The 21,080-nt window shown below is 36.6% G+C and overlaps 1 protein-coding gene across 1 annotated transcript in view; it reads left to right on the top strand.

Annotated features, from left to right (window-relative positions):
* The first annotated feature begins 8,160 nt into the window (after positions 1 to 8,160).
* Positions 8,161 to 21,080, top strand: part of LOC121734772 — a 47,164-nt gene continuing 34,244 nt past the window's right edge. Inside the window, exon 1 of the mRNA XM_042125389.1 lies at positions 8,161 to 8,176. The gene's annotated coding sequence lies outside the window, so the exon portion shown is untranslated. The remainder of the gene's footprint in view (positions 8,177 to 21,080) is intronic.

Raw genomic sequence — 21,080 nt, 5'->3', positions numbered from 1 at the left:
ATCAGACTTAGCAAAATAAGTAAATCTTTTAAAGGTCAATGTATACGCCTTTACAATAAAATCCCGGAAAACGTTAAAAATCTATCAATTAATAAATTTTAAAAAGTAATTAAAGAACGTTTGTGTGCCAAAGCCAAAGCCAAAAATACGGTCAAAGATTTCCTAAACGATAGCACATCTTGGGAGTAGGATGGCTGCTTGCAAGGCTGCTTCTACATTTATTATAATATGTGACTTACAATTGTGTATTCATATTGTATAGATTAAGTTATTTACATCGTAAATTTTATTTTTTTAAAAGACAAATTTTCCACTTTTTTACTAAAAAGTAAGAAACTCACACGGGGCCACCGTGTGAGTTTCTTACGCCGGTTCTTCTCGCCGGGTTAGTTCCCGAACCGGTGGTAGGCAACATGTAGTTCAACATTCTGAAAATATTTGATTCAAATTTATTCAGAAATAAAACAATTTTTTATTTTTATTTATTTTATTTATCAAAAACAATGTTTTCTAATATTGCCAGTAGTAATTGACACTTATTTCTCTTCATTATGTGTAGGTATACTGAGCTTATAGGGTTATTACGAGTATGAGGTCCGCGGCCCGCCTTTAGTTTATTTTGCCACCTTGTGGCCCTTGCCTGCCAAAACGCTGATCTAGAACATTCTATCAAAATTCCTAGAACATTTTCGGTGCATGAGATCAGGTTTTGAGGAAAATGTTAAATGGCACTTGTGAACCAGAGTACGTATAACAGTATTTAGTGTTTCTAAATTGTTACTGTTATTTAAATTAAAAGTTATTGAACTTGTCTATTTCTAGACTGCTATTTGCTATTTGATATCTGAGATTCATTCATAGGCTTCGTTATAAGTTTAAAGTGTAATAGGAAACTAAATTGTTCAGTTTACATAGTTATGCGAAAACTGTGAATACCACACGACTTTTAGTTATTAATTAAAGGCTGGTGAATGTTTTAATTAATAACATAGCCTTTATGACGCTATGGCCTACAGGGCTGTAGCTAGAGTCAGATTTGAGGTAGGGCAGCATTGGTTACAGGTAGGGCAGAAGTAAAAAAAATATCATAATTATTTGATTTTCTTAGGTTTTGGTATTTTTAAGGTAGGGCATTGCGATTTTAAGGTAGGGCATTGCCCCCCAATGCCCCCCTCTAGCTACGGCCGTGATGGCCTACGATGACAACTTTCTAACATAATATGAGCTAACTCAGCTACTTAACTCGACAATTTCTGATCGAACCTTTATAGGCTTACTACCGCACTCAGAGACGAATAACTTAATTGTACCTAATTAACACAGATTATGTGATGATTTTGACACAAGCCCCCTACATTAGATAACTGTCAAGCACTTCATTTAATTACAGATACGTAATTAATATTAGGTATGCGATTCTTTCGACAGTTAGAATAATAGTCCGCACAGTGGCGACCTTAGGGGGTGGCGAACAGGTCCATCGCCTGGGGCCTCGCGTCAAGCAAAATGTCATAAAGTGGCATTTTATTTGAACTTTTGCGGTGAGGTCCCGGTGTCAGCGGCGCGGTGGACAGATGGCCAAAGGGCCTCGCAAAGACCTGCCGCCCGGGGCCTCGCAATGGGTAAGGCCGCCACTGAGTCCGCAACTTCATTACGACGAAATTCGGTTTTAAAAGCCCGGGAACCGTAAATCCTTTGTCGTAAAGCCTTTACTTTCCCGGGATACAAAGTATCTTAACAACTATAAAAAACCCTAACATGATGCAATAAAAAATGTAAAAAATTGTCTCTTCCCTTCGGAAGGGGGAACTAGGGGTCCTGTTTATGGGGCCATTAAAAAAAATAAAAATGTTAAAGCTCATAAAGAATAGACAGTCATACAAAGTCCTGGTACTAGCCTCTAAATCTAGAATCTAAAGTCTGAATAATTTAGATGAACGACGTGCTTAAGGTTTTAAAGGACACTCATACCTGACTGAACCAAGAACTACCAAAAACACTATAACAGCTATCGACTGAGTACCTAGGTTAGGTTAGATTACCCTAGTGCAGGGGTCACCAATTAGTTTCGCTCGCGGTCCGTTTTAAGACATGAAATGACCTTCACGGTCCATACATTTTATATAAAAAAATATATTATTAAACAAAGGTAGGTAATTATGGAAATTACATAGGTATTTATTTAGATTAGTTATCATTGAGAAAAGTAACCATTTTTGTAGCTAATTATCTCACTGAAGTTTGGAGTGAAATATTGGTGCAAGCTATAGATATTGACATTAAATCCTGGAGATGTTGAAGTCCTAAGACGAACGAAAATCATCTTCGAATATGCTTGGTCCGCACACAATGGGTCGGCCGCGGCGCGCGGCGCGGCGGTCCGGATGCGGACCGCGGTCCGCCATTTGGTGATCCCTGCCCTAGTGTATCTAACAGTAAAATACTTACCTGAGGTTTCTGGGGTTTTGACAGCTGTAGTTTATCTATTCAACAGGGTTCTGGATTGGTTAATTTTTGGCCGTGGCCAATCAAAAAACTCTAGTGAATATTTTAAGGCATTGGGCAGCAGGAAATTTGGAGTAATATTTCAGAAGGGCCAGTGCCTCAAATTATTTTTTTCTTTTTTCTGTCCCATCCAACTCTGCGGAAAAGTTTTGATTACTAAGAAACATTTGGCGGGCGAAAAATATTCAAGAGAAAATTATTTTTCCTTCATTAGTAGCCAATTGGACATTTGACCAAAAAGGGGATAAAAAAGAATGATCTTCTTTTATTATTGTACGTAGGAATTAAGAACCTTAACTCAGAAATAGGCAGGGCTTAGGAGTACATTATTATCTATGTAGGTATTTATTATTTACTAAAAAACTACCAAAACTAAACTTTATTGCAAAAGCGATTCTAAATTCTAATTCCCTTCCTATACGTAGTAAATATAGGTCACTAAGTTCTTAGTTATTTACTGTGTACTAAAAAAATTGACTTGGTATTTCACAAGACTTTTTAACAGTGTTTAGTCCTTGTCCGATACGTCAGAAAGTCTCTTGTGGATCTTTTGATGTTACTGAGTAAGATGTTTAGGCTACAATCCCTGCCAACACAGTAAGTGTAAGGAGTAAGGATTAAACACTGTTTAAGCACAGAATAGATACTTAGTCAGAATTTTTTGTACACAGTAAATAACTAAGAACCTACTTAAGAAAAACCTAAAATAGTTATCTATTCTGTATAAAAATATCATAATTAAATTTCTTAGAAATGAAATAACGAGGTGAAAAGCGTGGGAAAATGATATTCAAATGAAAATTTCCCGGACACTGATAGGGTTGCCAGGTGAGTCACGAAAAAATACCAGCCCCAAAAAAAATCAAAATCACCTAAAACTAGGTACAGGCAACACCGACGTTCCTCAAAATACCGGCCATTGTTTTGTCCGGTATGACCGTTTATTTTTTACCGGACAGGCCTCGAAAATACTGGACTGTACGTTTAAATACCGGACATCTGGCAACCCTAGACACTGCTAACATAATCCCCGCGCTGATAGCCTCGACAGTCGACACTGTCACACTGTGATGTAATTTTTCCAAGATGGTAGAAATACTTTTTTATTGGTCTGGGATTGTAATACTTGGGTATAATGTAAACTATTAGGTGTAGGGGAATGTGAGGTAAAACGATCCCTACGGGTCAAATGATCTCTCCCCTCAAATCAAATTAAACCAGAGGCATCTTTCCAAATGCACGTGAAACAGGTTGCCCATAACCCTGCCAGTTGCCACTTATAGTATTATGGCGATCAAAGCGTTTGGCGTAATTTTATTTAATTTTTTTTAAAGTGTCGCTCTGATCTAAATTAAGCCTGTTTTTGGACTTTCATAACTTTTTACGAATTAGTGTTTATTTAAATGTTATTTTGTTATAGGGTATTAATAGCAGTTACCTAATATTTAAACAGTTTTAGATCACCCCACGTGGTATTTGATGGTTGTTTTGATCGATTTCTTGGAATTTGGTATATGGGGTGAAATGATCCCTATTTGTGTGTATAAAATGATCCCTGGATATAAAGTTAAAATTGGTAAGTCATTTTTTTTTTTTGATGAGATTGTTATTTTATTTTAATTTTATTATTAGAGAACAAATATATTATCAAATATATTGATTTCAGAAGTCACAACTATCGTGTTTTGCCTTGAGACGGACCGATAAACCGACAGACAGCAAGATCTTAATAAATTTGCTCCCCTTTTTATCCTTTGGCTACCGAAGTCTAAAAAACTTTCTAATAAACTAAAAGATGCGTGTTTCTTACTTATATGCTTAAATTGGTTATCAATAATAAATATTATCTCTGGGATTATTTTACCCCAACTCAAGGGATCATTTTATACATAGAGGGGTGTATAAAATGATCCTTTAGTTAAACTTTTACAAAAACCTCTAGTACAAAAAAAGTACGTACATATGATATCACGAATTTTGATAAGTATGAGGGCTGCTATTTATGTATTCGGAACTGGCCACTTACAAGAACAATATTTAAAAAGTAATTACAACATTTGAAAATAGAACTCTTTGGTTGAAGAATACATTTTGTTTCATGTGACTGTCAATTATTATTTTTCCATTGTGGCGTCATTTTGAAAATTGCGTGTCTTCATTTGCCATGGATTTAACGCGTGAACATTTTCGTGCAATGATTTACTACGATTTTCGGCGTGGGCTAAATCATCAACAGTGCTTTATTCAACTCACCGCAAATTTTATAGATGAAGCACCATCAAAAACCACTGTTTATCACTGGTACAGTGAGTTTAATCGTGGGCGGTCTATGCTCACGGATGAAAATAAAGAAGGTCGCCCAAAAACAGCTGTTGTCCCACAAAATATAGATGCTGTGCGGGAACTAATAATGCGTGATCGTCATGTTACATATCGCGAGATAGAGGCGTCCTTAGGCATAAGTATGACGAGCATACATAAGATATTACACGAACATTTGGCTGTAAAAAAAATATGTTCGCGTTGGATTCCGCACAACTTGACAATCGATCAAAAACGGGCTCGTGTCGATTGGTGCAAAAAAATGATAAAAAAATACAACCGTGGTACGTCAAAAGCCATTTATAATATCTACACAGGTGATGAATCTTGGATCTATGCATATGACCCCGAAACTAAACAACAGTCAACGGTGTGGGTGTTCCAAGATGAGCCGAAACCAACAAAAGTTACTCGTGCAAAAAGTACTTTGAAGCAAATGGTCGCCTGTTTTTTTGGAATTAATGGACATGTGGCTACAGTGCCATTAGAGAATCGTAAAACGGTTAATTCTGAATGGTATACGACCATTTGTTTACCAGAAGTCTTTGAAGAAATAAGAAAGGACAACCGACAACGCAGAATCATATTACATCACGACAATGCTAGCTGTCACACCTCAGCTGAAACAACTCAGTTTTTGGAGGGTCAAAAGATCGAATTGACTGGTCATCCGCCGTACAGCCCTGATTTGGCACCTAACGATTTCTTTTTATTTCCATACGCGAAGAACAAATTACGTGGTCAACGTTTTTCGAGCCGCGAAGAGGCTGTTGATGCGTTCAAAATGCACGTTTTGAACGTTTTCGTGCTATGAAAATTGGTTCCAGCGGATGCAAAAGTGTGTCGATCATCGCGGCGAATATTTTGAAAAGCAATAAAACCATATTAAATGATATATGTTTGTTTCTTTTTTTAATTCCGGATACATAAATAGCAGCCCTCGTATGCTATCACGAATTTTGGTAAATTCACTACATCCAGCTATATAAATATTGCGATTTTTCCTTCAACTATATAGCCAATAGCCATACCTACTTAAGATTTTTCCCTTAAGGGGATCATTTTACCTCACCTTCCCCTAGGTATATATGTAAATTGTACTTAAGTATTCATGGGCGTACCGAGGGGGGGGGAGCAGGGGGGGGGGGGGCAATGTTTGCAATACAATATTTTTACAACTAAAAATTATTAATTTTTTATTCTTTATAAACACCTTATGAAAAATCTGATTTGCCCCCCCCCTGGCCCAGAACCTGGGTAATTTGCCCCCCCCCTGGCACCAGAACCTGGGTAATTTGCCCCCCCCCTGGCCCAGAACCTGGGTACGCCCATGTAAGTATTTATTCTGGGTGATATTTGCCTTACTTCATACGTTCTACAGAGCCGGATGTATATTTCTTATGACTCTATAGGCCACTTTAATGTTGCCGCCCCTATGTACGAATTCTGCCGTCATCCTAGGACGCCGCCCATAGGCCATGGCCTATACTGCCTTTACATAAATCCAGAGCTGTAGAAGCCTGTCGATGTGTCTTTAGCCTTTTGTATTTGTCACAGGTTTTTTGTAGTCTATCTATCTATACTTATAAAATTACATGTCCTGACTGACTGACTGACTGATTCATCATCGCTGAGCAAAAACTGTTAAAGTTACAGCCACGAAATTTGGTGAGTAGGGTTGTTTTATTAAGTAGACACCCACTAAGGAAGGGAAGACACCCACTAAAATTTTGACAATTTTACCCCGAAGGGGGTGAAATAGGGGTTGAAAGTTTGAATGAAAGTCCGTCATTTCTTGAGTTAGAAACATGAAACTTTATTTTTAGGTTACTGATTAAAAATGAATGGATACTTATTTAAGCGTTTTTGGAAATTCTACCTCCAAGGGGGTGAAATTGGGGTTGAAAGTTTGAATGAAAGTCCGTCATTTCTTGAGTTAGAAACATGAAACTTTATTTTTGTGCTACTGATTAAAAATGAATGGATACAGCGTTTCTGGTAATTCTACCCCCAAGGGGTGAAATTGGCGTAGAAAATTTCAATGAAAGTTCGTCATTTCTGGAGTTAGAAACATGAAAGTTTATTGACGTTTGCGTTTGACGTTTGCTTAAATAGGGTCCCGTTTTAACCTTTGTATAAGGAACCACAAAAAGGGGAAAATTATCGAACTTTGTTATTATATTATAGTTAAGGCGAACGAAGTTGCGGGCAACAGCTAGTAAAATATAAACCAGAAAACAATCAAACGGATACCCTGATGGTAAACGGTAGCTGCCGCCTATGGACATTTGAAACGCGTGACGTCCTTAAAATTACGCCACTACAACCCAACCCAACTAGAAACTATTAATATTATGTATATTGTATAATGTTTTGTCATTCACGAAATCTTGTGTAACTACTTACTACCTATAATAATCTGTAACGTTTATAATAATATGTAACACAATATACAAAGGGCAGTAGGTACTATACATAATTATATGTAGGTTTCAAAGGTAGGTAAGAATATTATGTTGTAGCTGAATGGCCAAATATAAGTCATCCCAGTAACTTAAGTGGTTCAGGGATTTTGTAATCACGTGGGCGTTTGAAAAGTGTCCATGATGATGAATTGTGACGTCTGTTTTAATAAACACAGCCTCGTTAATCCTACACACAGTTTCTGCAAGTCACAATGTCAACGTAGTGGGAGTCTGTGGGAGGCACGCCAAAATACCCTTATGACAAAGCATTTAGCTAGTTACTGATAAGTGATAGCTGTGATAATTGTTTCCGGATATCCATATAAATAATGAATCCGTCACGGACAATGATATTCTATGTTACTAATATTTTAGAAACTCATTGGTCACGGACGTAAAAAAAGAATCCGTATTGTTTTTTCACATTCAAATTCAAATTGTTTATTTCAGACAGCGCATAATTATAGTCCATATTAAAAATTATATAAATCCCAATAAATGCACAACATAAAATACCTAATTACAAATTACGTGCATGCATTTGTGTCCATTTCTTCATGAATGGACACTCAGTGTCCATTCGACTGCAATGAGTTGCAGGTAACTGTTGGAGCTGCCGCATACTCTTCTCATCAGGGATGCGGATCTTTTTCGCATTGTTGCAGCAAAGCCGTCCACTGCGGCGTCCGCGAACATCCCTGACGCGCTACAGAATCGCGGCAGCCCCATCAGTGCCCGAAACCCATTATTATATTGGACCCGCAGGGCACTATAAGCCGTTAGCGTATGTTTGACCCATATACTGCACGTATAGAATGACAAAGTTTTATAAGCAAGAAATTGTTTTATTTAATACCAGAAAATAAAGGAAAGAAGAAAGTATGGTAAGGTAAACGGGAGTAAAAGTGACAAATAGCGGAAGGCCCTTGAAATAAAGAAAACAATTGGCTCATTTTTGTAGTTTGCACTGCGTGGTTAATATAGTTAATATTATTAAATTAAATATTGTATGAATTGAAGTAGAATATATGACATACCAATTATGATGCACATAAAACTCCAATGTACCATCGAAGAAATTGAGTCATAGACATTTGATGGACCTATAATATGTCATTTGGTCGGATTATGTCAATCGAGATGTCTCTATAGTAACACTGCGTGGTAAAAAGAGACGTGTGATACATGACAGCACAACGCTTTTTTCGACGTCCAGTCGGCTTTTATCGGCACGTTGACTATTTAATCTCATACTCATAGCAATCATGCTTGTCTACAAGTGTATACGTACATATATTTTTACACACAGACGTAAATCAATTTCGGTTTCGTTTGACAGCTCGAGATTGTTGCTCTATTCCGCTAGGTATAACTTTATGGTATAACGTGTAGGTCCGCCCGCGCTATTTGCCTATGGATCAATTTCTTCCATGGTATTTTATATTATTTTGAACTACACAATAATTAAAATATATTGCAAAGTAATACTGGCAGTACTGCTCTACCATTTTGTCCCAAAGGTAATTTTACCGCAAATGAGTGGAGGTTACGACTTGCTATAACATTTCGCCCTGAAATGATTGATTATTATCGGGATATTAAGTGGACACTTTACTACATAATATGTATTATGTGATACTTGCAGTCATGAAATAATAGCAGATAATCAATATTTTAGAGTGAAACGAAAAGATTTTAATTCCAAATTGCTTAAAAGGTAACTTAGTGTGGGTTACACCATCGGCGTGGTTAAAGTTATGGTTATAGTTAAGGCTAAATTTAGCTTTAACTTTAACTTTAACCTTAACTTTGACCGGAGAAATTGACAGATGAAGGGTCCTACAAGGTTATGAATGAACGTGGGCGGGGGCGCTGCTGGTAAAGGAGAGCTGTCAAAAATGGCGTTTTTGTATGATGACAGCGTTAGTTCCTTTTTTCGCCACGTGCATTTAAAACCTTGTCGAGCTCTATGGTTATGGTTAAATATGGCGTCTTGATGGCGTCCATTTTTAACTTTAACCAAAGATTTGACATTTTGCATTGTAGTTAAAGTTATAGTTAAAGTTACAGTTATAGTTAAAGTTAGTTGGTGCAACCCAACCTTAGAAAATCTACGTGAGGCCTAACCTGTTCGGAAAATAACCTGGCGTAAGAAACTACTAAATTACTTAGAGCCTGTTTCACCACTTCCTGAAAAGTGCCGGATAGGCTATCCACCACTTAACTTGACAAACAAGAGTATGGAGAATCTGTCAACAAGTTGTGGATCCTATCCGTAATCCGGCACTTTATCAGGAAGTGGTGAAACAGGCCCTTAATAAATTAATTGGTCCAGTAGATAGTATATAGTTCTAGCATGAAGAACACTCACACACAGACAGAAATACGCACGGAGAGAAAATTACAGATATAAAATGAAATTAAAAACATCTTTCCGCTTTCCATAAAAATATTTCTCATCATCTTAGAAAACTACTTTTAAAACTACCTTGACCTAGACTTTCCTATACTTTAAAGGCTTCCATGGACCGTGACTCTCTTCCCAGTATCCATGTAATGCGGCTAAATTGAAACGTCACTTTAAAACTACTTACCGCCCCCTCTACAATTTACATTTTGTATTGTGATCGTAATACGACGTTTCCATAGGAAGATTTCTATGAATTTTATGAAAAGCATCACTTCTCAATATCATATTTATTGATTTTTAAGGTGTTGCTCAATTCATGTCAATATTATGTAATGTAGATTGTTTTTAGGTAGAGTTAGGGGTATCAGGTTGGTCCTTAAATTTTAAAAAACAAAGAATTACTTAAATGGGGACAATCTTCTTATTGTAAAAATAGTAAGTACTAAGTACATCCTTATCAATAATAATTGTAAAACGTCTCGTTATAATTATCATTAAAAGTACTATCAGAGAAGTTGATTCCTATGCAAATCGGGGACCTAAGTAGTTTGGTTGCGTTACGTCAAACCCAGCTGGCAGATCACAATTAACATTAAATTGACATATTCGACCAAATAACGTTGGTCTGTCAATTGCATAGGAATCAACTTCCTCGATGGTACATAAAAGAGTTTAAAAAACTATAACCCGACTCGGTAAAAATACAATAAGTTGAAAAAATAGCCGACATCACAAGCGGCATCATAACAGCAATCTATTGAAACCTTGTTATCAGACCAGTCGTTTCCTCATCATTACTCTTCCTTAATGGCTTCATCGTAGACGGTATAAAAGAGGAGGATTTAAGCAGTTTAGCCGCTACGAGCCAAAATCATAACCGCTCTTTTGGCTTCGCTAGTCGGGTGACAAGAGGAAGATTTACGAAGGAGATTAGTAAGGCGGCCCGCGGCACCGTCACTGAAAGATAAAAAAAAAAAACAATGTCACATAAGCGAGAGGTATAAAATTACTTTTACCCTATTTACGTTGAAAAAGGAAGGGTTTCTTTGTATAATTTACTTATGTACTTAATTAAAATTTTCATAATGAGTAGAATGTAATTTAAACCTTTTGTAATGAAATCACTGAAATACGTGACACCCTGTATACCGTCGCACTGACATACCATGCTAATAGATATCACATTCTAAGCCCGGCCGCACATTGTCCGCATTCTGATCAGAAACAGTTGAATATCGCCGGACCGCCACCCCGCACACTATCCGAAATATCCTTCCGGCGAGTTCGAGCTCACTCGGCTCAGTACAAAATGTAAGAGACAGCGCGGACGTTCAACTGTTTCTGATCAGAAATTTCGGACAATGTGCGGCCGGGCTTAATAACCGCCCACGGCCCAACAATCCGATTGGCGTGTTCGAAGTTCAAAAAGTTTTTGGTAAAGCCCTGTTCTTCCGCCGGTTCTTCTCGCCGGGCTAGTTCTCGAACCGATTGTCCGTGGTAGGCACCATAGTTCCATAAGTCTTCCAATGTTCAGAAAAATATTGTAAAAAATTAACTCTGAGATCTGATTAAAAATCATTTGATTGATTTGATTTGAAAATTGTTTAGTGAATCATTTAATATTCAGTACTTACTTCTAGAGTGAGACTTTTTACTTCACTCCAAAATAAGCTCCTCCACCATATTATTTCGACTAGCACGTGTTATGGCAAAAAGCTCAAGCTTTATACCGTTTTTTATTGCTAAAAAATAAAATTAAAAAATTAAAATTTCTTCATTTCAAAGAATTACCTACAATCCATATCTATACTAATATTATAATTCTGCAGAGTTTGTTAGTTTGTTTGTTTGAACGCGCTAATCTCAGGAACTACTGGTCCGATTTGAAAAATTCTTTCAGTGTTAGATAGCCCATTTATCGAGGAAGGCTATAGACTATACTTTATCACGCTAAGACTAAAAGAAACGAAGAAATAAAGGAAAATGTGGAAAAAACGGGGGGAAATTATTTGAAAGGGCTTATTTGAACGCGCTAATCTCAGGAATTACTGGTCCGATTTGAAAAATTCTTTCAGTGTTAGATAGCCCATTAATCGAGGAAGGTTATAGGCTATATTTTATCACGCTAAGACTAATAGGAGCGAAGAAATAGTGGAAAATGTGGAAAAAACGGGGGAAATTATATAAAAGGGCTTATTTAAACGCGCTTATCTCAGGAACTACTGATCCGATTTAAAAAAAAACCTGTCAGTGTTAGATAGCCCATTTGTTGAGGAAGGTTATAGGCTATATTTTATCACGCTAAGACTAATAAGAGCGAAGAAATAGAGGAAAGTGTGGAAGAAATGGGGGGAAATTATTTGAAAGGGGTTATTTGAACGCGCTAACCTCAGGAACTACTGGTCTGATTTGAAAAAATCTTTCGGTGTTAGATATCGAGGAAGGCCATAGGCTATATCTATACTAATATTATAATTCTGCAGAGTTTGTTCGTTTGTTTGTTTGTTTGAACGCGCTAATCTCAGGAACTACTGGTCCGATTTGAAAAATTATTTCAGTGTTAGATAGCCCATTTATCGAGAAAGGCATTAGGCTATATTTTATCACGCTAAGACTAATAGGAGCAAAGAAATAGTGGAAAATGTGGAAAAAACGGGGGAAATTATATGAAAGGGCTTATTTGAACGCGCTTATCTCAGGAACTACTAGTCCGATTTAAAAAATTCTTTCAGTATTAGATAGCCTATTTATCGAGGAAGGCCATTGACTATATTTTATTATTTTACGACTAATAGGAGCGAATAAATAGAGGAAAATGTGGAAAAAACGGGGGAAATTATATTTTTATGTTATTTGGCAAACATGAAGAATAGACCACGTTAAGGGACATAGGCTATTTTTTGCGGAAAAATGTATGGTCGCGTGAAATTGTTAAATTACGCAAGCCAAGCCGCGCGGAACATCTATATACAGGGTGTAACAAAAATAAGTGATAATACTTTAGGGTGTGTACGTGTTCCTTGTAGAGAGTTCACTGTGAAAGTAGCAGCACTGAAAAACCAATTTATTTTTTCACTTTTGTATGGGGAAACTCGTGACGCTCGGGCCCTTGCCCATACAAAAGTGAAAAAAAAATTTCGTCTTTAAGCGCTGCTACTTTCACAGTGAACTCTCTACAAGGAACACGTACACACCCTAAAGTATTATCACTTATTTTTGTTGCACACTGTATAATAAAATCGTAGGAAAGTCAATGCTGTACACTGAATATTTTTGTACAATAAATAATACTTGGAACGTGATATACTATACTAACGCGGACGAAGTCGCGGGCAACAGCTAGTTAGGTATATTTGTTAGTAGCCTGTAACATAAATCTTTTAACGTTAAACCTCAAGCTATGATGCTGAAGCATGGTTATTCCGCGCTTAACCTATAAGTATACATAATAATATCTTAATATAGTATATCTACGTGTAATTAAAACTAAACCAAGTTATTCTCTGGTATAAGTGCACTATCTTAAATGCATTTAATACAACCTCAAAGAGTCGTTTGAAACGTTATTAAAACATTATTTCATATTACACCAGTAAAATACTTTTTTTATTTTTATCTCTTTAGATGTACTTTTTAATTAAAAAGTTTATATTTAAAAAGAGCAGTAAAAGTTGTATGAATACTGAATGCATATAAACGTAAAAGGTACGCTAGATGAGATGTGATGATTTTTTGCGTCATTATTCATTAGATACTACTTATAATATAATATTGTTTATTACTTACTTAAAGTTATTATCTAGCTAGGTCTTATCTTAGATCATAGTTAGGTATCTATAAAAATAAGTAAATATAATATGATATAATATACAGATTTTTGTAGTGGAACTTTTTCTTCCGTCAAAAGGACTTCGTACATACACTGATCGCCAAAAGTTAAATTTCCTTTTGGCTTAATTTTCACTGTCTTCTTTACACTTTAAAATATAACGGCTCACACAAACAACTAACGTAATTATTATTGTTGTTTTAATAGTAGTCTGTACTCTGTAGCTGTATACCACAGAGTTAGTTTTACCTTTTAAATCAAAATTAAGTAGGCGTCGTTGTAACAAACGACCTTTTTGTGGACTTTACAAGTAAAAGCTAATGTAATATTCGTAATTAAATCGCTATTCCCTAGGCCGTGATATATGGTGTGGTAGTTTTTGCCGAGCAGAGTAAAAATGAGTATTATTAGCCATAAATAAAGGTTAGTGCCTTCCGGTGCAATGTATTGGGTAGAGATAGCAAAAGAAGCAAGTGTGTTAAAAAACGATTTTTTGAAAACGGTCTCCGATCACGTCAGTCGATCTCAGTGGTACTCAACCTTTATTTATACGGACAACAAACACAAAAAATTGTTAAAAAATGACGTTATTCAAAATTAGCGGCTGGTTTAACTATCTACATATATTAAAGACATATATTATGTTATCGGATCGTTATAGATCACGTAACCGATTTTTATATGACACGGGTAAACTCTCACGCCCGTGTGTGTCATCATTTCCTCGAGATTTCCTTAACTCGACTCAACCTCAATCCTCAAAAATTATAATCAACTGAACTTTATTAACCTAAGAACTTTTCTTATCCAAAGCGAAGAACGATGACGATAACGATAACGATGACGTTTTCTTAAAAATAATGATAAATGATATAATTATTGATGAATGAGGTTGAGTCGAGTGAAGGAAATCTCGAGAAAACGACTATGACACGGGTTTTAGTCCCCGAGACTCTAGAACTAGCCTATACGAATAGAACCTATCAGTATAAGGCTATAAGCAGCTACTTCCAGACAAAATTAGTCACAACTTTCGGAGATACTAGTCAATGAGGGTGTTTGAAATTCTATTTGCCACCAGATACCGCTATGTAGCCTTAGAGTCTATCGTGATAAATAGGCATAAAAAATTTAGGTTGTTATTATTTTTAGCAATATTCCGCGAAAACAACTTCCACCTTTAAGTAAATGAGTGAATGTACGCATAGGCATGCGTACAGCACCTCCCTCCTCCCACACTGCCTTGCAAACACCACCACCACACAAGCAATAATGTTGGCAAATCCGTGCAAGGCCCCTCACCACCATGCAGGTTGAAAACCTCGACGCGCGTTTCGCCCCAACACCGAAGCATCCTCAGAATGTGGACTCTACGAACAACGTTCGTACCTTGCACGGGGCCTTGCACGGATTTGCCAACATTATTGCTTGTGTGGTGGTGGTGTTTGCAGGTTCTTGCATGCGAGTGCACGCATAGGCAGTGTGGGAGGTGGGAGGTGCTGTACGCATGCCTATGCGTACACTCACTCATTTACTTAAAGGTGGAAGTTGTTATCGCGGAATATTGCTAAAAATAATAACAAACTAAATTTAAACTATGGATTTCCGCAAAGTAACGCCTGATTACATTAACTACAAATAGGCATATTATCGTGACACATGAAAGCTATATCGTGACATATGACAGCAGTTTGACCCTAAGGCTATTTAGGGGCAGCTGGTGGCAAATAGAATTTCAAACACCCTCATTCCGCGATTGAAAAAAGTCAATAAACATAATATACATTGCTGCAGACTTCTCTATTTTCCCAATTTCCTGTATTAATAAGCTTAGAATCTGTAAGCAGCTTACGAGATTACTGTACAACAAATGGAATGACAAATTTTCACTCATTATACCCAATTTATTAATTAGCGATTAGGTTGTGTTTGATTTCATACAATTTTTTTTTATGAAATAAGGGGGCAAACGAGCAAACGGGTCACCTGATGGAAAGCAACATCCGTCGCCCATGGACACTCGCAGCATCAGAAGAGCTGCAAGTGCGTTGCCGGCCTTTTAAGAGGGAATAGGGTAATAGGAGAGGGAAGGGAAGGGAATAGGGGAGGACAGGGAAGGGAATAGGGTAGGGGATTGGGCCACCGGTAAACTCACTCACTCGGCGAAACACAGCGCAAGCGCTGTTTCACGCCGGTTTTCTGTGAGAACGTGGTATTTCTCCGGTCGAGCCGGCCCATTCGTGCCGAAGCATGGCTCTCCCACGTTTTAATTTATATCAAAGTTCCTATACATTAAACAGAAATCTATTTAGAGGTAATAAGCATTGTAGAATACCTGAGATCTTAGATATCCTTTGTATAACAGGTTTCTTAAACTTTGTACGTATACGATAGTAGAATTTGTAAAGACGAAATAAATCTTTTCTCGAAAAATTATGAAAAGATGAAGACGCTATTTATTTAGATTAAATTTGTGTAAATTGACTGAAATTGGGCGTACTGAGCTGCATACGTCGAGTTCAGATTAACTTTTTTATACAAATCAAATGATTCATGTACAGATGAGAACTGAATAAAATCAATATTATTGTTACGGGTATGTCCTTGAATTTATAGAAGCAATAATTTTAATATTATAGATTTTAAAGACCTCTTAATTTTTGGGAAAGATACCTATAGTCTGTCAAAAAAGTGAAGAAATTAAAAAGTGGCAACATCGTAGTCATCTCTTTTTTCTTAGATTGATTTGAAAGGGATGACACTACGTTGTTGCCCCTTTTTAATATCTTCACTTTTTTGACAGACTATAATATCTTTGCTTAGTGTTCCTACCTGATTATTACCACTTTAAAAAATATATTTTTACATTTGCAATGTTTTTAATACTCCTATTTGATCCTCGCCTCTGATAAAATTAAATTATAGTTAAAACTTAAAAGTTTTGCTGACACTACAATCGAACGCATTCGCAGCGCAAGTTTAATAGAAAATGTTATTACTGATGGCGAATACGCAAAAAATGGCGACCATTCCATATTAGTTCCCAACAAACTATCGTATAAAGATCCATGCACTAATAATATTATAAATGCGAAAGTGTGTCTGTCTGTCTATCTGTCTGTTTGTCTGTTACTTCTTCACGTCCAAACCACTCAACCGATTTTGCTGAAAATTTGTATGGAAATACTTTGAATCCCGGTAAAGACGACCTCTGTGGCTCAGTGGTGAGCGCGTTGGTAGCTCAAGCCGGGGGTCTCGGGTTCGAATCCCGCCGACGGAACAAAAAGTTTTCAATGTTCCCGGGTCTGGATGTGTATGGTATAATAAAAATCTTAAATATATGTATAGTATAAAAGTATTAAATATATTTCCGTTGTCTGGTACCTGTAACACAAGTCCTTTAGGTACTTAGCACGGGGCCAGACTGACGTGGTGTGAAGCATCCGTAGATATTATTATTATTATAAAGGTCATAGGATACTTTTCGTGCCACAAAAATGTACAGTTCCGGCGCGATAAATGAAATTCAGCGCAACAGAGATGCGTGCGTCATCTAGTAATATGATAAGAAAAAAATTTAAAAACGAACCATATTTAAACTAGAGATATACAAGGAATATACGAGTATAAGGAATTAATAATGTCACATCGGTTTAGGCCTACATCAGGGACTTAGACGCTTAACCGGCATATCGAATTGACTTACAATAACTTAAACTAATCTTAGATTAAGAGCCAGCTTTGAATGTAGCGTAGATATTTGACATTTACTTAAAGATAAAAGTTAAGGTTATCTTACTTATCTGCGTTGGCATTAATTAGAAAAAAATACAAATCTCTTGATAAAACAAAATAAAATTTATATTAAACTTTCAATTTGCAAGCAGTGAGTAAGCTAACTGTAATAATCATTATTATTCAGCGTTTTCTTAATTTTTAGTTTTTATATAAATTATAATAATTATTATTTTTTTATTAAATTAAGTAAAGGTGGTAGGCACCAGAAGTGTCAACGTTCTGAAGGATTTGTGACAAATCTATTCAGAAATAAAACAACTTTTATTTTATTTTCATTTATTATAGCTTAAAACTTTCTCCATGGCTGAAGTTATGATAAATATCAAAATTCCTTTTTATTTTTTCATAAACTTTTAGTGTTAGTATTATAATATTATTTAAAACTACTTTCGAGAATCAAGATTCAAGACCCTGATGATAACTTACATATTATTAAGTCCTCTTGTAACCTGAAAAATATAAAATGACAACCGTCATAAAATTGTGAAACGGATTTCAGAAACACAATTTTGAAATACAAATGTATTTTCAATTATTTAATTCAAAGGATATTTAACGTGTCTGTCAGGATTTCGGTCTCGCCTCGCCTCGGGCATTTTGTACGTTGCCGTATGAACAAGACTCGGAATATCATCTACAGTTTGCAAATCGAATGTGGAAAATACAGAGTACTGAACAATAAACATCCATCCATACCTAATCCATAATGTATACGTGGGAGAGCCATGCTTCGGCACGAATGGGCCGGCTCAACCGGATAAGTACCACGTTCTCACAGAAAACCGGCGTGAAACAGCGCTTGCGCTGTGTTTCGCCGAGTGAGTGAGTTTACCGGAGGCCCAATCCCCTACCCTATTCCCTTCCCATCTTATCCCTACCCTATTACCCTATTCCCTCTAAAAGGCTGGCAACGCACCTGCAGCTCTTCTGATGCTGCGAGTGTCCATGTGCGACGGAAGTTGCTTTCCATCAGGTGACCCGTTTGCTCGTTTGCCCCCTTATTTCATTAAAAAAAAAACATAATTCCATAATGCATAATGCAAAAGTTTGTCTCTCTGTCTGTTACCTCTTCACGCCCAAACTGTTGAACGCTGTAGATACTTTGAGTCAATAATTAAGAAAAATAAATTGGTTGGTTCCGTAGGTACCGTTATAGAGCGAAAGTAGGGAAAAAGTGTTATTTTGTATAGGAGCCCCCCTTATTGTTTATTTTGTTTTAATGTTATTATTAAGTATTAAAATACACATATACTTAATTGAGGATTTTGGGAAAATTTCAAGTGTCTGTCATGTTGCCATTATGGATTGCGAGCCAAAAAATACCAAAAAAATCATGTTTGTCGTAAGCCCACCTTAAATATTAACTTTATTTTATTTTTAGTATTTGTTGTTAAAGCGGCGTTATACCAGAAATACACAATAAGTATGTGAAAATTTCAGAAGTCTAGCTATAATGTTATTGAGATACAGCCTGGAGACAGCCAGAAAAACGGACAGACAGACGGACAGACATCGAAGTCTCAGTAACAGGGTCCCGTTTTTACCCTTTGGGTACGGAACCCTAAAAACGAAAAAAAAATCCTAGACAAACTACATTTTTCAGCACAGAGCAGGTTGGTGAACAATATAATAATTACAAGGTGTAACAAAACTAAGTGATATATTTTTTTTCACTTTTGTATGGGGAAACTCGTGACGCTGGGGAGCTAGCCCATACAAAAGTGAAAAAAATTTGGTCTTTCAGCGCTGCTACTTTCACAGTGAACTCTCTACATTCTACAAGGAACACGTACACACTCTGAAGTATTATCACTTAGTTTTGTTACACTCTGTATAGCTAGGAACACTTTCGATTATGCCAGATTTCAAACAAGAAACTTGATGAAAATCTCACCCGTTGGGATTTTACGATGCCACGGACAGACACTCACATACAGACATACATTTCAAACTTACGCCTTTTTTCTGTCGGAGACTAAAAAAACTGCTACTTATTGACTGACTGCACCCGAGGCATCCGTTAATAGATTAATTTCCGTAATCCGCCCCCTAAAGCGACGGACAGGGGTAAAAAGTGTTCGAAACTATACGGCGCCAAGTTGAACCGAAAAACCGGTTAAAAAACGTTGAAAAATAGACCAGTAACCACGCAAGTTATGTTTTTAATGTCTGGCACAGTTAGGGTTGCCACCCGTACTTTATAATAAAGTGTTGTACGTTATTTAAGGTAATTGTACTCTGTACTTTATATTAATAATAAAGTACGCGAAAATATTTTATTTCTCATTATTTTATTTTCTGTTGAAGTCGTAAGTATTTTTCGTTAAACGAAATTTATCGATTATAAATAAACCTGAAAAAAAAATTGTACTTTATTTTTATACTGTGTTCTTTATTTTTCTTACTTAGAGTAACCAATGTACTTTAAATGCAAAAAAAAAAAGGTGGCAACCCTAGGCACAGTGTGTTGTCATGAAAAAAAAAATTAAAATGTAATCAATATACTTATGTATATTATATAAATAAAATATTACACATACTTATATCAAAATCCTTTTGTTTAACTTTGCCGTAGTCATGCAGTAGGTAGTAGGGTTGCTGAGGATTCCTCTTCCGCTTCCTCATAATGAGGAAGTTCCGCAATATTTTGGGTTCCTCAACCGTTACCGCATTCCTCATAAATAAAAATAAAAATTCCTCTTCCGCTATCGCTTCCTCAAAATTTAAGAGGAATTTATGAGGAATTACACTGCGCATACGCGTCGCGTATCCAATCACACTCTGGCGCGGCGGCGCGGCGCCGGAGCGGTGCCGCACCGCACCCGTGTGGTTTCTCCCTGAGGGCAAATATGAGTATTGCAGCGGCGCCGCTGCGGCGTGTGTCTAAACAGCCTAAGGGCCGCGACACACCAGAATGGCAGCGGCGACGCGAGCACTTTCAGTGTCATAAGATTTTAAACTTTATCTTCATTTTTGTAATACATAGTACAGCGGCCACGGGCGGCCGTAGACTTCTCAAGCGGTACTATGTATTACAATAATGAAGATAAAGTTTAAAATCTTATACTTATAAAATTACATGTCCTGACTGACTGACTGACTGATTCATCATCGCTGAGCAAAAACTGTAAAAGTTACAGCCACGAAATTTGGTGAGTAGGGTTGTTTTATTAAGTAGACACCCACTAAGGAAGGAATTTTGAAAATTTTACCCCGAAGGGGGTGAAATAAGGGTTGAAAGTTTTAATGAAAGTCCGTAATTTCTTGAGTTAGAAACATGAAACTTTATTTTTGGGTTACTGATTAAAAATGAATGGATACGTATTTAAGCGTTTTTGGAAATTTTACCCCCAACGGGGTGAAATTGGGGTTGAAAGTTTGAATGAAACTCCGTTATTTCTTGAGTTAGAAACATGAAATTTTATGTTTGGGTTACTGATAAAAAATGATTGGATACGTGTTTAAGCGTTTTTGAAAATTCTACCCCCAAGGGGGTGAAATAGGGGTGGAAAGTTGCAATGAAAGTCCGTCATTTCTTGAGTTAGAAACATGAAAGTTTATTGACGTTTGCGTTTAACGTTTACTTAAATATATTATAATTATACTATGTTAACGCGGATGAAGTCGCGGGCAACAGCTAGTCATATATATGACACTGAAAGCGCTCCGAGGGATGTAAAGCGGTAATATTACTTTCGTAAAATTAGGTTTTTTACCATATTTTACGTAAAATATAAATAAATTACGTAAA

This window comes from Aricia agestis, chromosome 16, assembly GCF_905147365.1.
Source record: "Aricia agestis chromosome 16, ilAriAges1.1, whole genome shotgun sequence".
Classification (NCBI taxonomy): domain Eukaryota; kingdom Metazoa; phylum Arthropoda; class Insecta; order Lepidoptera; family Lycaenidae; genus Aricia; species Aricia agestis.
This window is presented reverse-complemented; position numbering and strand designations above follow the sequence as displayed.